This window comes from Ahaetulla prasina, chromosome 2 (genome assembly GCF_028640845.1).
Source record: "Ahaetulla prasina isolate Xishuangbanna chromosome 2, ASM2864084v1, whole genome shotgun sequence".
In the NCBI taxonomy this organism is placed as follows: Eukaryota; Metazoa; Chordata; class Lepidosauria; order Squamata; family Colubridae; genus Ahaetulla; species Ahaetulla prasina.
In genome coordinates, this window is record NC_080540.1 from 204,731,930 (window position 1) to 204,741,571 (window position 9,642).

At 44.6% G+C, this 9,642-nt stretch overlaps 1 long non-coding RNA gene across 1 annotated transcript; it reads right to left on the reverse strand.

The window, feature by feature from the left end:
• Nucleotides 1–1,898: 1,898 nt before the first annotated feature.
• LOC131193379 (uncharacterized) lies at nt 1,899–9,415 on the reverse strand. The gene is made up of 3 exons (XR_009153905.1): nt 9,331–9,415; nt 7,914–7,981; nt 1,899–2,496 (listed from the first exon to the last, which is right to left on the reverse strand). It is a non-coding gene; the product is annotated as an uncharacterized LOC131193379 (long non-coding RNA).
• Between the last annotated feature and the right edge of the window lie 227 nt (nt 9,416–9,642).

The following is a 9,642-nucleotide window of genomic DNA, read 5'->3' on the forward strand; positions in this document are numbered from 1 at the left end:
TGGAGAGTAAATCCTGGCGGTCACTCCAAAAGGAGCAGAGCAAGGTAAGCCGGGGCTTCCCTCTCTGCCTGCCCGTGCAGGCTTCTTGCAGCCCCAGGTGGTCTGGACCAGCAGCTGGTGAAGGCAGGGTGGTGGTGGTGGTGGGCTGCCTGAGCAGATGACCCCGTGGCCTGGTGTCCTCCCCGCTGGGAGCCACCTTTCCCTGGCTGATGGCTGCTCTCTCAGCCCTGCCAGGGAAGCTATGAATGCGTGGCTTGCCTGGGCTCTCCCTGCTGGGAGCCACAGGCTGAGCAGGTGCAGCTGGTGGGGCTTTGGCGGTCCAGCAGCTAATGAGCTCCAAACTCATGGCTTGCCTGGGCTCCTTCCCCAGTGGGAACCATCGTTCCCTGGCTCGGCTCGGCACGGCACTCCCACCCGACCCCCACCACTACACTGCCTGCAGTTGGGCCTGTCATCTGACCCCCGCCACACCCACTGCTGCGCTGTCGGCCAGGCCAACGCCAGGGAAGGAGCAGCAGGCAGGGCAGCCAGCCTCCCAGCCAGCAAATGCTGCCCCGTGCGCCTGAGCCAGCTGGTTGCTCTTGGCCTTCCCCCTGCAGCCTGCGGCTCCCAGCAGAAAAAAGCCCAAGCAAGCTGCGCATTTGGAGCTTCCCTGTTGGGGCCAAGAGCACTTCTGCTGTATGCCGCTGTCCCTTCTCTGGGGAAGAAGCGAGCTGCAGAGGAGCAGGGAGCTGGTCGGGTGGTCTCCTCCGACCCGGCTGGCCTGCTCTCCACAATGCTGGTGACAGCGGCGGCTTGCTTTCCTGCCCCAAGTGCAGCGCACAGACTTTCCCCGATGCTTCCCAAACTTTGGTGCAGGGCTAAGGGGGGGGGGGCGGTAGGCAGAGAGGGAAGAGCAGGCAACTGCTATATCTCGGTGAGGAAGCTTGGGCTCCTCTCTGCTGGGAGCCACAGACTGCAGTGGGGAAGGAGCCCAGGCAAGCCATGCGTCTGGAGCTCACCGGCTGCAGGGAGGAGCTCAGTTCACCCCTTGCCAATTTTACATTTTTCTTCAGTGCACTGGGCTTTGGGCTGGCTCCCTCTACTTCCTCGGGTAAACGTTACCCCTAAGGGCTTCTCTTCCCACTCTTCCTTCTTCCTTTTTTATTTTTATATTTTTTTATTTTATAAACAAACAAACATTTGATACATCAGTCATTCCTTCGGTGTGACATCTCGGTGTTTTCTTCATGGCTCCATCTTTTTGTTGTTTCTCAGAAATTATCGCCTAAACAAGTGAGGGGCTATCCCGGGGGGGGGGGAATTCCTACCTAATGCTCTGTCCAGGATGCTCCACCTGGGAAGAAGTCATACATTCCATCAACCCATCCAGTCAGATAGCAACCCCTGCCCTTACGAGAGGGCAGAAAAAGGCTAAGGGGGAAGTGGCAGACGAATTAACCCAGCTATGAAAGCGCTTTAATGGATGATGTGTAGTTTAAGTTCCACAAGAGAGAACTTTCATTGAGAAATGACTTAGCTCATCACACCAGCCCCAAAATAATGGAGCTTATGAATGTTCAAATTGCATGTTTTTGCTATTTAAATTACCAACAAAATAACTGGGTGGACCTCTTACCATTTGCAGAAGTCCCATATAATAATTCCATCCACAACAGTATGGGTTTTGTGCTGTTCTGAGTGGCTACTGGCCTGGATTTTGCTCCTATGTCAGAATTTTCCCAACAGACCCTCCAGCTCATTTTTTTGAACGGACTGTCCGTGCATGCTTTCCACAGTAGATGTGTATCTCTCAATGGACCTTTACTGCAGATCCAGCTTAATGTCAGGCTTGTCCTTGACTTGGGCACTTAGGAAAGAAAGACCCTTGACTCCATGATTGAAATGAAAGGTTCACTTTTACTAAGTTCAAGCAGTTACAGCATAAGCAAAGCTGGATCAGAATATTCCCATGCAAAGCCTGCATTTCCCCCTCTTCTCTGGCCTTCTCCCCTTGACCAGTCCATCAGTGTCCAATAGATTTCATTTTAGATGTTTTGGGAATGGCTTTGAGGTTTGGTGCCTCTTTGACGGAGTTTCATATTCCATTCTCACAGCTCCATCCTTGGTCGGCCAATTCATTCCGAATGGATACTTCTGGTTCCTCTCATTCCCCTTCCTCCCTCCCCATTGGTACTACTTCCCCAACCCAAAAAAGCCAGCTATTTTATTAAAGATAGATGATATAATACCTGGCATTGGCGCTGGGGGAGGCATGGGTGCTGGGGGAGGCCTGGGCGCTGGGGGAGGCCTGGGCGCTGGGAAAGGCCATGGCACTGGGGCTCCTGAAGGAGCATTATTTACTGATCTGACAGCTACTAAAGCCCTTATTAAAGCGTTGATTATATCCTGTTGATAGTAAGAAGGATTTATAAAGCCAAAGTTTGAAGCTGGGTTTTGGAATGGATAAACTCTGTATCTCCTTTGTTCACTGCTTCCACTTCCACTACTGCTGGTCTGGAAGAGAAGGAGAAGAATGAGGAAAACATGAGATTAAAATGGGTAAATATATTTAATGTTGTATTTAGAATTATTTTAAAATATTTCGAACTTTTGGGGATAAATGTTTTTGACCAAATCAATTAGTCAGCAGTGCTACGTATGAAACTGATTCCCCAAGCCAAACGAAAGTAGCCATCAGCAAGGTTTGGAATCCATCATAAGAACAATCAACCAAGGTTGGTTTGGTTTGCTTGCAGCCAAACATCTGGAGGACCGTATGAAAAATCTGGTTCTCAGTTTTGAGTTGGTTTGGCAGGTCATGGGATGGTAGAAGCTGATCTCCCCTAGCAGACAGTCACTTTCTAAAGCTTCAAATAACATCATCTCTAGATCCACCTTTGGAAAAAAATTTCAACAGGAAGTACTTACTTTGAAACCTCTACAGCAGGCCTGTCAAACTGGGGGCCTGTGGGCCGGATGTGTCGCACACAGGCCTTGCCCACCCTGGCTCCGCAAAGGCAAAAAACCTGATATATATCGATACATCACATGACGCAATCGAGTTTGACACCCGTGCTCTACAGTATGCCAGTGGCCAAGATTTGTGAACTTCATCCCCCAGATTTCCCTATCCAGCAATGCCATACATCTTAAAGTGGCCAAGGTTGAAAACTAATGAGCAGGAGGATCTAGTTCAGGTTTTTGTAACTGAGGAACTTCCTGCATGGATTCAATATTCTTTCTCTCTCCCTGTCAGGGCTGCCATCCTGCTATGCTATGCATTGCCTGCTGTCAGCCTGTCATAAGAAATGGGGAGCAGGGAGATTGGCAGGTTGGAGTAAGGGGAGGGCCAGTCTGGGGAAAACGAAACCATGAAACAGGCCATCCTGTGAGAGCCACAGGCTGTTCCAAGGTCACTCGAAAGAATGCAGAACCATCAAGCTCGCAAAGACAGGAACTGTTATCCCAAACAATTTGTTAACACCTAATTGGACACCTGATGATAACCAGGGGTGTGGATGGGAACAAGAGTTTAACCATATGCTTTGGGTGCGAAAAGTCCAGATTCAGTTGGTTTTATTAAAGTGTACTTTTGGCTAACCATGGTCCCAGGAGTCTTTCTTCTCTAACTGACCAAGTTGGGATGGTTAACATTAAGCTGGATCTGCAACAGTGATCTACCTGGAAAGCTCATCCAATGTGGAGTTTGTGCAAACGTGTCCTTCCCTGGGGAGGAGCAGTGCAAGAAGAAAGAGACCAGGCCAAAAGGAGATCACGAGGCCCTGGAGGCCCAGCAAGGAACCTGTTATGACCCAGACCCAAGTAGGTAGTAATAAACTTAGTCCGTGGAAAAAGAAACTTTATTCAAACAGCTGGGAATTACTTCATTCCCAGCATCATTCAACTCAAAGTAAAACAAATGCCTCCCAACACAAATTCCTCAATTATCTCACAAACCTTAGTCCAATTAGGCAAACTGCCAAAGGCCCTTCCTGGCAAATGTCCAGAAGCCACAAAAACAAAGACATATACGAAGCAGAAGACACAGCTACAATGTTGTTTTCCAGCAAAGCTGAAACATCGGTGCTGGTCTGTTTTAAGCCTTATGGGAGGGGCCAATCATCTCTTGGCCCTACTCCCGAATTGTCCTCTATGCTTGAGCTACTCTTGCCTTCTGGCAGCTCTTCTCATGCATGCATTAGGAACAGACTCCTCCTGCTCCTCTACCTCAGTACTATCAGTCTCTGGAGGCTCTGGAGTCTGCACCTCACTTCCCGATGGCCCTGGCCTCACCTCAGCCTCATCGCTGTCTGACTCCGTTGCCAGCTCCATAGGCTGCTGACGAACCACAACAGAACCCAGGCATCAGTCCTTCCTCAAAAGAGGAAGAGGGGGAATTGCAGCCCTGTGCCTATACCTCCCAAAAACTCTCTGATGCAGAGTGCCACTGGGTGGTATGGGAGAACGAGGCTTACACTGTAAGGTGGGTACTCCTCACTTGGAGACAGTTCTTAGAAAGTAGTAGGACCTCCTTTGAGGTTTGGACTGACCATAAAAATTTGGAAACATTGAAGACCCCCTGGAAATTATCCCCTGAGGTGGGCACAATATTTCAACAGCTTTAATTCCACTTTTTCTAATTCCTACTTAATGCTCTATCCAGGATGTCCCAGTACAATAGCACTTGAAGTCATAAATTCCATCATCCCATCCAGTTAGATAGTAGCCTCTGCCCTTACGACATTGCAGAAAAAGGCCAAGTGGGAAGTGGCGGATGAATTAACCCAGCTATGAAAAGTGCTTTAATGGATGGTGAGTGGTTTAAGCTCTACAAGGGAGAACTCTCACTGAGAATGACTTAGTATAGATGAGGACCAAACTTTATGCAGCCTCGAATCAGCGAAACCTGACCTTATAGCAGAACCACAATTCACAACCACTGGGCATTTTGGGTTCGTAAAGACCCTTCACTATGTGAAGTGCCAATTCTGGTGGCTGCACCTGAAAAAAGGACATTGAGGACTATATGGCCAGCTGCCCAATATGTGCATCAGCAAAAAGGTGCCCTGGAAAAACCCTGGGATTGCTGCAGCCCGTGGCCAACCCCACTGCCCCAGGGAAAGAAATAGCCATGGATTTTATTGTAGAACTACCAGAAAGTTCGAGGAATACAGTTATTTGGGTCATAACCGACCTGTTCTCTAAACTAGTCCACTTTGTGGCCTCTCCTAAGATACCATCCACACAAACTCTGGTGAGGCTCTTTGTACAATACATGTATAGGCTCCATGGTGTCCCAGAGAGAATAATTTCTGATCTGGGAATTAAAATTCACATCTAAATTCTGGCAGGAGTTCCTGAAGCTATTGGGGACCTCCCAGGAGCTCAGCTCATCGCACCAGCCCCAAAGTAATGGAATTTGTGAATGTACAAAAGATGTGTTGGAGCAGTTCTTTCATTGCTATTTAAATTGCCAACAAAAAGATTGGGTGGACTCTTGCCATTTGCAAAAGTCACATATAATAATTCCGTCCACAGCTGCATGGGTTTTGTGCTGTTCCAAGTTGCTACCGGCCTGGACTTTGCTCCTAGCCAGAACTTCCCCAACATACCCCCAGCATGCCTCATTAGTTAACTGTGTGAAAACCTTGGAAAACACCTGGCCAGTTATCCGTAAGGCACTAGAGGAGGCAAGGGAGGCATGCAAGAAATATGCAGATAAAAAGAGGGCACCTCAAAAGGAATTCAAAGTTGGGGAGAAAGCATACCTCTCTGCCAAGTTTCTACAATCCAGGCCACCATGGAAAATTTAGGGCCCAAGTTCATCAGGCCCTCCCCCATTGCTATTAACCCAGTGGCTGTGGAGCTGAAATTGCCCCCCCAAAAAATCTTAAACACATCTATCCTGTTTTCCAGGACTACAGCTACTTCACCCTTGTATCCCGCACAGGGGTGAAATCTAAAAAATTTCCCTACCGGTTCTGTGGGCGTGGCTTAATTGGTGGGCGTGGTTTGGTGGTCAGATGGTTTGTTGAGCGTGGTCAATAACAATAAATAATAAAAATAATAAACAAAGTATAAAAAACAATGAGGTACCAAAAACCAACTTTCACACTTTACACACACACAACACAACTGACTCACACACAATGTAAAAGCAGCTGCCCTTCACACTTCACATAGCCACAACAAGCTCAAAAACCAACTTTCACACTTTACACACACAACACAACACAACTGACTCACACACAATATAAAAGCAGCTGCACTTCACACTTCACACAGCCACAAAAAGCTCAAAAATCAACTTTCACACTTTACACACACACACAACTAACACACACACACATACACACACACACACACACAATACAGCTTTCTGAGATTTTGTGTGTTTGTGTAGTTAGAGTGAAACACTACAGAAACACACCAAATCTCAGAAAGCTGCACAAATATTTTATTTTATTATTTTATTTTATTTTATTTTATTTTATTTTATTTTATTTTATTTTATTTTATTTTATTTTATTTTATTTTATTTTATTTTATTTTATTTTATTATGGACTTCAAATCCCAGAGTTCCTTAGCCAGCAAAGCCAGCCAGTTGATCACTAAGGAAATAGATTAGCTGAGCGATTGATGCTGTCTGGCTGAAACTGAAACTGCTTTCGGGCTGTGGCCATGCGTTCCTCAGTAATCAGGTAAGTGCCTTAGAATCTCTACTCTTACTTGTAGAAAACATGTTTTCTACAAGTAAGAGTACAAGTAAGGTTCTGCTGTTTTTTACTTTTAAAAGCCTGTTTTGGCTGAAGCAAAACCGGCTTTTAAAAGTAAAAAAAAAACCTCTGCAGATGGTGCGGCTCAGCAGTCGGGGGTGGCGGGGCCAGGGATTTTTGCTACCGGTCCTCCGAACCAGCAGCCACCATCGCTACCGGATTGTGCGATTCCGTCCGATCCGGGAGCATTTCACCCCTGATCCCGCAATAAAACTACCACCCTTCCCATATTAATTGAAAAGGAACAACATTTTGAAGTCAAGGAGACCCTTGACTCCCACCTTTATAGAGGCCAACTGCAATACTTAGTCTTATGGAAAGATTTCTCTCCTTCAGACACTGAATAGGTTGGTGCTCATCACATGCACTAACTCCGTCTCGCCTGCCAATTTCACAACAAATACCCTGATAAGCCTAAGTAAGCCTGTCTAGCCTTAAGTCTCTTTTTCTCTCTCTTTTATGGCTAGCTCTTTTCCAGGAGGGGCAGTATGTCAGGGATGCCATCCAATGCTATTCATTGCTTGCTGTCAGCTTGTCATAAGCAATGGGGGTGGATAGGAGATCGGTGGGGTGAGATAAAGGGAGGGCTAGCCTGGGGAAAACAAAACCATGAATTGTGGCATCCTGTGAGAGCCACAAGTCACTCCAAGGTCACACAAAGGAATGTAGAACCATCAAACCCAAAGACAGGGACTGTTATGCTAACAATTTTTTTAACAGCTAGTTGGACACTCGATGATAACCGGGTGGTGGTGGTGGTGGATGGGAACAAGGAAAGTTAACCATATGCTTTGTGCGTGAAAACTCCAGATCCATCTTTGCTTCTCCTGTAACCAGTTGGTTTTATTAAAGTGTACTTTTGACTAATCATGGGCCCAGGAGTCTTTCTTTTCTACCTGACCAAATTGGGACAGTTAACACTCCCTGCTTCTGTTTCTCTGATTCCTCCATCCCAGCTTCCTTTTGTAGTGTGGAATAATAATGCTGATTTCCCTCACTGAACTATCACAAGAGAATCTTGAGATAAATGAATGCTTTGCCATTTCATTAGCAACACATGAGCCCCGACTCAAATATTTAACTATTATGTTTTTTCCAACCATTAAATAAATCCTCCATGTTTCTATCATGCAATCACAATCCTTAAAGTGTACCTCAGAGGGAACAATGATGGCCAAAAGACAGGCAAGAACAATTACAATCTTCATTTTGTTGGATAAATCTGTAAGAATAAAAAGTTATGAGTTATTAACGATTAATTAACTGAATGCCAAATTAATTCATGCTGCTTCAGAAAATGTTTTGGGTCTTAGTTACAAACTCTATCAGAACTCCCTTCTCCCATCAGATGGATATCTAGAATTTTGTTTCCCAGATCTCATGGATCTAATTCAAGGGTAAAATCTACTTACCTTCCCTACCGGTTTGGAAGTGCGCGTGCCATCTTCATGTCCGATTTTAGACCCCCTGAGCATGTGCAGAGGGTCAAAAATAGGTTACTTCCTGGTCCGGGCAAGTGGGCGAGCCTCACGCTGCCGCCTCTTCCGGTTCACCTGAACTGGAGCAAACCTGTAGCATTTCACCCCTGGTCTAATTATATCTGTAAATGCTATATAATTGTGTTTAAGAAAGTGATAGAATCATGTGTTGATTTCTAACAAATATCAGTGATAAAAACTTTTTCAGCATTCTCTTGAATATTTCCTAATTATTTTAAAAGCAAATCTAAACATTTGGAGTTTTCATTGGCTGTATCAGAGTCTGAATCGAATCTTCTGATTTATATTTAAGAGAGACACTAAAGACATTAATGATCTTCAGCAATATGGGTTCATTACAATTTTGAGATTGCACCCTTCCAAAGCTTTTGGGCAGAATTCTCTGAGTGGCTGCATTCAGGGTATGGAGCTTTCTTCCCAAGAAATCAATTGAATTTCTAATGAACAGAGAAACAGCATGGGTGGCTCAGTGACTGATTCTCTGATTTCTTAATACCTAAGCTTTATCGGATTACAAGCATTGGAAATAAGCTATTAATAAAAAAAAAGTATTACTATTTTATATAAGTACTTTCATTTTCCCCTTTATTCATCATGATAAAAATGGTTAAAATACCATTTGAAACATAAAATATAAGGAAACATGACAGCCTATAATCCTAAAGAGATGAGTCTGCAAGGATTTATCCTTCCCATACGTTCAAGGTTTGCTTTAGCAGAAGATGAATTTGATCTTGATTTGCTCTGGCAAAGCTAGGGAAGAAAAAAGGGTAATAAAATAGGGAAGGGCTCTTCTAAGTCATTGCTGACTATATGATCACTTTAAAATAAATAACGTCTTTGACCATAATATTAGAAGAAGCAGTGAATATAAAGAACTGAGGTCAAAGCAGCTATAGAATAAATCGATTTCATTGATATAGTTGAGCATGTGTTGCTCCTTCTATATCCCCTACTAAACTCTAAGTATTTCAAAATCCACCAGCTGATATTTATGTGGTGCTTCATATTGGTAATTCTTTTTTCCGAACAATTGCTGAGAAAGTGTCAAAATAAAAATATTCTGACTTACCTTTTTCTTCGCAATGCTGCTTTTGCTGCGCTCTCTCTGAGTGATGTTCTGTGACCTAGTGGCAGTTGTTATGTATCCTCCGAAATTTCCTGGGATTAGGTAGATCATCTAACCACACACCTTCTGGGATTAGAACAGCTTTGCCTTAAACTCTTCCAAATATGCTTACAATCTTCAAAAATCCTGTTCTAAATGTTTTGGAGTTTTAAGAGAATTGTTTTGGGAGATCACTTTAAAACATTGTCCCCAAGCAGATCACTTTAAAACATTTTCCTCAAGAGTTGATGGTGCTGCTACCAATTTCTTTTTAGT